Here is an 8,373-nt window from a genome sequence, read left to right on the forward strand (position 1 = left end):
TGTTGGTAAGGTAGCTTATGAAGTCGAGTTGCCTTCCGAGTTGTCCTCTGTTCATCTAATATTCCATGTCTCCATGCTTAGAAAGCATATTAGCGATGCTGTGGTAGTGGATTCCTCTGTGAGTGCTGACATTCAAGAAAATCTTTCTTTTGATGAGATTCCTATTGAGGTTCTTGATTTCAGTGTCCGAAGACTAAGGAACAAAGAAGCTCCCTTAGTCAAGGTATTGTGGTGAAACCAATCTGTTGAGGGTGCAACTTGGGAAGCTGAGGCGGATATGTGATCCAAGTACCCGGACCTATTTTTTGTGAACTCCGATCAAGCCGAAGGTACCATTCTTTCCTAAATCATTCACTTTTGATAAAAGTTGCAGCAGTTCAGCTGTCATTTATTATGTGGTCAGTTGTAGTTTCTTGAATTTATGCATTCTATGCTGCATTAGGAGTGAGAAACGATGTGGTGATGAGTCTAACGAATGGTTTCATCTGTATGCTCTATTCCCTATCTAATCTTGGTATGTATAGCATCATTGGAGGACGAATGTTTCCAGAGGGTGATGTAATACCCCAAAAAAAATTTCGTTGAAATTTTTTGCGTAAATGTGTTAGGTTCTATCTTCTAGAATGAATAATAAATATTTCATGCAAAATGTCTTAGATTATGACCCACCATTGCATAGAGTATCGAATAAGATTTACAACAATATGTGGATCATCCAAAATGGACACCCGAGCGATGAGTTATGAACATTCCGATCGAACCGTGAATAGTAGTGAACAGTAAAACATGCAGGGAAAAGTACTGAGGCCTGGCGTATTTTTGCTCCAACTTTAAACGATCATAACTCCTTGTACATAATGATCTGGATGATCTGCTATATATTAACGGAAAGATCTGCGAGTCCTCTTTCTAATGAAATTGGTTTCATCCAATTTTAATTTCGGAGTAAAACATTATGGTTGATCTACTATAGACTATCAAAACAATCCACCAAAAGACAGATTCAAGAATTTTTTTGATTTTTAGGGACGTTTTGGTAATTCCTCCTCACCCAAAATCCATCCAAACCCTATATTCAAACCTATTAGAAGCATTATATGTTATATTTCATCAAAACTCCCTCAAAAAGAAAACCCAAAGCTCCTACATCCAACTTCAAGAACCTCCAAAGTTCACCATTAATTCTAGAAATTTATTCAAGATTCCAAGTTCCTAGTTCAAGAACTCCAAGAACCATCATTCAAAGGCACGATTAACATCTCAAAAATGAGTATCGATCTAAAGTTCATCATTCAAGGTCTGTGGGGTTTTTCAATAAGAACTCTCTTTCGTTCTTGTGCCCAAAAGTAATTTTTTTTACAAAGACAAGATTTTTATTTGACTTTTACGAATTTGAAGCATGAACCCATATCTTATGATGATTATTATGAAATCTTGATGTTTATGATTTTGAAAGATGAATTTACATGTGTGGAGATATAAAGCATGAATCTTGAACGATATTTATCATGATTTTGATATTTGAGTCGTGAATCCCCATTAAAAATTGTGTTTTTTTGAGAAAGTGTGTTATAAACACATTAATGTTGAATATTTGAGATATTTTAAATGATTTTACCTTTTGGTCTTAAAGGAGTTATTTTGAACTCGAGTGTGAAAGAAATCCACAACGTGGTTGACTTTGATAGATGGGAAGCATGATGGCTCCCGATGTATATTTATATATTACCGAAATTGTTTTATTGTGGATTGTCTTTGAAATAATCTGAGCTAAGTCCGGGAGAAATATTTAGCACCGTGTGGGAGGTATAAAGCGACCTTACTTCCCTAGAACTACGTGCCCCCGTAGGAGTAAGCCTGAGGCTGATTTATATAGTTATCACTAGTTTGTGTGGATTTGATATAGATAGTCCTACTCCGATGGCAAGGATAGGACGGCTCTCCCCAACATGGGTTATACGTTGCAATCCATGTAGCTCACATGGTTTATGTCGGTTATAGGATCTTCTAGTGTGTGTGTGTTTCTTTGTGTCTATGGTAATTGGTGAAGTGATTTGAAAGTGGAATTGTCAAAGTTACTTTCGAAAGATTTAAATGATATTTACATTATGAGAATTGATATTCTTGATGAACTGAAAGTGGTTAACAAATTATATGATGACTCACATGTGTTATTGTACTTATTTCATCCTCTCATGATTATGATGATTTTCTTTGGGCTATGTGATTCTTTCATATATCCTGCATATTTCTTATAAATATTTATGATGATGATATTTATACAACTGCATACACCACCATACACTCGATTCCTTTCCATGGTACTGACCCACATCTTTGGATGTAGGCTGCATTTTCTAAGAATATAGGTTCAGGTGATCAGTTCCAGGTTCGACAGTGATTCTTTGGGCATGCTGTTCTACATACTCTGTTGTGGTGAGTCCTCATGTTCCGAGGACGTGATGTCTGATGTTGGTTTCACGGAATCGTTTACATTTAATAACTGAGTATGCATCAGTTGGGGCATATCTCAATGGCTCGCTGGTTTTATTGATTTTCTTAGAGGCTTGTCAGACTAGTATAGATGTTGGGAGTTGACTAATAAGTCATATTTTGTTATCTTTCTGAAATTCTTTTATTCTCAGATGATGATTACTCTGTTGAAATTTGAGGTTTATTTATGGAAACCCCGTTGATTTGTGTTGAACTGAATAAAAATGGCTCAAAGTGTTAGCTTGGGGCTACTCGTAGCCTCAAGCACTGTGTGATGATCTGGGACCCATTTTCTGGGGCGTTGTAGGATACTCAACACTTAACCAAAATTCAAAGAGCAACTTCTAGAGGCTCAAGGCGATATTAAGGCACCGCCTCACTTGGAGTAGGGCTATGGGCGGGGCGCAACCTCACCTACAGTGGCGTTTTAGCCAAGGCTCAACCTCACTAGGAGTGGGCTATAGCTAGGGCGATTCCCCACCCATTCCCGGGCTCAATAACTGACAGTTTTAAATTCCAACACAGATTGGGATTGGTCCTATACAATAAATACATGTTATATCACATTTTTAAATATCTTTGGACATATTTTTGAGATCAAGAAGATGTTACAACTTCTTCTTTAAGTTTTTATTATTTTTATTTAGTTCCTTCATGTTTTTAGCCATTAATTACTACTTTGGGATTATGATTATGACTATGAGTGGCTAAACTCCCTTTTTCGGGGTTAAAGACACAGACATGAGTACTATTGTTCTAAGTTGAATTCGTTTAACTTTGCTTATCGTTATTGGTTGTGTGTTCATCTTTCATTTAACTATTTTAAGGATTCACAACTCATAGAATAAATCAAATGTCTATCTTTTGATCTCGATAAAGGGAATACGGGATAGAATAAGGAGATGAACAAAGTTTGGATTTTTATTCTTTTATGAAAAAAAGAATTGAACTTAGCACCTAGAACAAGGATGTACTTAGGAGCCAAACTTGATTCACATGTAGGATGATATCTTAACAGACTTAAGTGGATGATTACATCTCCGCTCAACTCTAATACCACATACTTCTACCTAGTTTAAAATCATCCCAAAATGTTAAAGTCTTGTTTCAAAGATGAATCCACTTTTATAAATGTGATATTTTAAAGATTTTTACTTTTTATCACGTGGGAAATTGAATAACCTTTCCATTGATACCAAATTCGCCCAAATCCAACACCCGGGTGAAGAGTTAGAGCTTTTTTAGTAAGACAGTGTGCCACCTGATCCATCAATGTGTCGCGAAGCAGGCCAACATGGCAATCATCAAAATCCAGTGAGCCACCGTGATTATAGCGCGTCTCTCTAGGGCTCAAATTCAGAATTGTCCTTTTTCTAGTGTCTCAGTGTGATATCTCCGCATCGCACCAAACTTCCAAGTCGCAAAAAAAATGGCAACACGATAGCCTACATCGCGCCACCATACAAATTCCCAATTGTCCAGTTCCAGTGACTTGGCGCGATAGTGGCGCATCACGCTAAGGATGAAAATTGGGAATTTTTCACAGAATTAAAATACGTGTCCAAGGGTTAAAAGGGTCAATTTCTCACCCCTATTTAAACCCAATAACACATGATTCAGCCATTTTTCATCAAAAACATAATATTTCTATCAAGTTTCTCTCAAGAACAAGCTAGAGTTTTCAATTGGGGATTCAAATCCAAGAGTAAAATTCAAGAATCTCTTCGTAAATCTACATAGAGTCAAGAACTAAGTCACAGTATTCATTCATGGATTCCTTTCATCCATAAAGCCCAAGAATCAAGTTTTAAATCTTGTATTGTGAATATTTTGTTGTGGGTTGATTATGTTCATGTGATTACGGTTGTATGATTCCCAAGTTGGAATCTTTATGTGTTGTTCATGAACCTATGCCAATATGTGGTCTGAAATAGGTGAAATTGAGTTGAAATATGGAGTTTTATTGTATTAATTTGATGGTCATGCCTATGACCTAAGTCATGCATCCTAGGTGTTTGATAAATGCCTAAGAGCATATAAATTATGCATTATAGCTTACTTGTGACCCAAGTGATAAGTGTATGCTTAACCCTATGACTAAGAATGACTTCCATGATATTATGTGCATTATGAATGGTTGAGGGAATGTCCATAAGATTATGTTAATGAAAGTATAACATGTTGATATGCAATGGTTGAGGGAATGTCCATGAGATTAGGTTGACAAAAGTATGACATGCTGATATGCAATTCTATTCATGTACAAGACTATGATAACTATGTGCTTTATGAAATCCCCAAATTAATGTATTATGAATTGTTGATATTGGTCATATGTGCAAGAAGTGTCATGTCCTGTCAGTTTCATGCTATCGGGTCCTGGGGGAACTTGTACCCGACAATTTAGCTATGTGCCTAAAGCCAGTGTCATGTTTTCATGATATCCTCAGTCAAGCCATGATCCATAGAACTCAGTCAGTTATGTGACCCAGGAAAACTCAGTAATACAGAAATCTCAGTTCTATTCCATCAGTCAATGGAACTTAGTAATTCATTCTAGTTTGGTTTAGTAATACATATTCAGTGTCTATCCAAATGAGAGTAGAAATTAGAACTGAGTAAACCCAAGGATGGGAACAAACACTATTAGATGAGGGTGTGATTCTTAGAAGCCATCCTTGCATTCCAGAACTATATAGCCAACATAGGTTAAGACATTAACACTGTCAAAAGAGGGTTGATGAGGTAGATAAGAACTGTCAAATGAGGGACCCACCATTCTCTTTTGGGGACATTGTCAGATAAGGGTCACTCACAACTTGTCCTTACTAGTGGCGTGGTATTGACATCCTTCCAATTGGGGTTACAGATTAGACCCCAACTCAGCCATAATGGCGTATTAGGGGCATGCCAGTTAGATAACTACTTCCTATAGTTTCAGTTACAAAATCAATACTATAAAATACATTCATTCAGTCTCAGTAATAGAACTCAGATAGTTCTTCAGATTTTAGGACTGTCAGATACAGTCAAATCAAAATGGTATGGAACCCAGCTAGTTACATCAGTATCAGGATTTTCAGATATACTCACTCATGTTATTAGTACTCAGACTTAGTAATTATGTTATCACCAACTCAGTTAATAGTATATAAATTATACGAAACCCATGTTATCAGTATTCAGTTTCAAGACTGTCAAAACAGTCAATCAGACCAGTTCTTCATAATCAGAACTATCAAAAACAATCATTTCTTTATTAGTAATATGACATTAGTTCCTCAGTATTCAGTAGACTCAGTCATTCAATATCCCAGTATTAGTACTCAGATATTAATAATTCCACGTTATCAGAATCCATGTGTCAGCATTATCATGATCTTAGTTACAGTTATGTATTCATGCATGTGTTCTCACGTTTATGTTATACGCTCAGTTATTATTGTTCATGCATATGAATCCTTGCAATTAACCTACTTGACTTTCATACCAATATATTTAATGTACTGACGTACTGGCACTATGGTGTTTTATACCATAGGTTTAGAAGCAAGAGCTCCCGAGCATTCTTAGTAGATCAGACGTTCAACAGCTAGACTTCCAGTGAGTCCTCATCATTGAGGATAACATAATTATTTTATTACTTTATTATTTTAATAGATTGGAGTTAGTTAGGGGCATGTCCCATCAACTCTAAAGTTTTCAAATAGTTTAGAGGCTTTCAGACTACAATATATGTTCAGACAGTTTATCTAAGTTTTGGGTATTGTCATACCCAACTATAGACATTGTTTTAAATTCAGTACTAGTTCATTTTTGAACCTCATGGCCTTACAATTTATATTCCACATATTCACAATATATTATTCAGTACTCAGTTACCGATATCAGTCATGGGTTAGCTTGTGGTCCTTCAGGTTCATGACCACCTATTGCATTTTGGGTACCATATTTGGGGCATTACAAACTTGGTATCCGATTCTAAGGTTCAACAGTTTCCTAGGAAGTTTGAAAATCCACATCTAGTAGAGTTTTATCCATAGGTGTGTTGTGCACCACACTTATGTGCAGGAGGGTATGACATGTTTTAGGAACTGTTTCCCTTCTTTCGTGTTTCAAATCGTTTAATATAAAGGTTCTCTAAGAAATTCATGTAGGTTCTCATCATGTTCCACTCCTGACAACTCCACCTTACTTTAAAGGTAACAAAAACAGTAAAGCTCAAAGTCCTAGGGGTAGGGCTTTCTCAGACAGTCCTAGTAGACAGTTATGGGATTGCCTACAGGCTCAAAAGTATCCCATTAGTTCTATTATGTTCTAAATTTATACAAATCTTATTCATGATCATAAGAACTTATTCCTAAACCCAAAATTAGATATGTCATCAGATCCCTTCTTAGAATCCTATGATAGAATATGAACTAAATTTAGAGGCATGAACCTAGGAGTTTAGCAGTAGTAGATTTGGGATAACGTTATCCAAATTGAGCAGATTATGTATTCATGGGGATAGTTATACCAAGGTATAATAGTAGGCTTCAACAGTGCAAGCAAGAATTTAAGATTATTAATCTAAAGTTAAGTATAAAGGTGTGAATGTGAATTAGGAGATGCAATATTAGTAGTATATGAAGAAACAGAAGAAGATGATATGTTTAGTAAGGAAAACCTGTGTCGAATAGAGTGTAAGTATGTGATGATGATTGCAGTTCAGTTCAGAGTTTAGTAAAGTGTTCACAGATTATGATGATGGCTTAAATCTAAGGGGGAGATGATAGATCAAGTGACCAATTAAGGCTCTCAGATTCCAGTAGTAGTGCCAGTACATATAGAAAAGAAGTAAGGGAAGATGATTCCCAACCCATCCTTATCTCAGTGTAAAGTTTGATACTTCAGTCAGTATGATGCCTATGCATACTTCACATCTTAGTTCCATGAACACAACTTATATTCACATGTTTTCCATAGAATCATTTACGATTCCAGTTCCCAACATAAGGAGTTTAGTTCTATTCCCTTCAGTAATACAAATCAAGTCCAACGATAGTAGAATACTCCAAACTCAGGTCATGCAGCTCATGACTCATGTACACATATCATGCTTTACAGTATACTCAGCTTCCATGACTAATGCTATACCTCTATTGATCAGTTAAATTTAGACTATGTTATGCATATCCTCAGTTTAGACCTTTTGGTGAGTCCATGATGTTTATATTCTATTCCTCAGATTAAACCCAATAACACGTGATTCAGCCATTTTCATCTAAAACATAGTGTTTCTCTCAAGTTTCTCTCAAGAACAAGCTAGGGTTTTCAATTGGGGATTCAAATCCAAGACTAAATTCAAGAATCTCTCCATAAATCTTCATGGAATCAAGAACTAAGGTATGCACAGTGTTCATTGATGGATTCCTTTAATCCATGAATCCCAAGAATCAAGTTTTAAATTTTGTATTGTGAATATTTTATTTTTGGTTGATTATGTTCATATGATTATGATTGTATGATTCCCAAGTTAGAATCTTTATGTGTTTTTCATGAACCTATGCCAGTATGTGGTCTAAAACATGTGAAATTGAGTTGAAATACGGAGTTTTGTTGTATTAATTTGATGGTCATGCCTATGCCACAAGTCATGCATCCTAGGTGTTTGATAAATGCCTAAGAGAAATGAATTTATGCATTATAGCTTAATTATGACCCAAGTGATTAGTGTATACTTTACCCTATGACTAAGAATGACTTCCATGATATTGTGTGCTTTATGAATGGTTGAGGAAATGTCCATGAGATTAGGTTGATGAAAGTATGACATGTTTAAATGCAATTTCATTCATGTACAAGACTATGATAACCATGTGCTTCATGAAATCCCCA

Source organism: Capsicum annuum, chromosome 8 (genome assembly GCF_002878395.1).
Source record: "Capsicum annuum cultivar UCD-10X-F1 chromosome 8, UCD10Xv1.1, whole genome shotgun sequence".
NCBI classification, from domain to species: domain Eukaryota; kingdom Viridiplantae; phylum Streptophyta; class Magnoliopsida; order Solanales; family Solanaceae; genus Capsicum; species Capsicum annuum.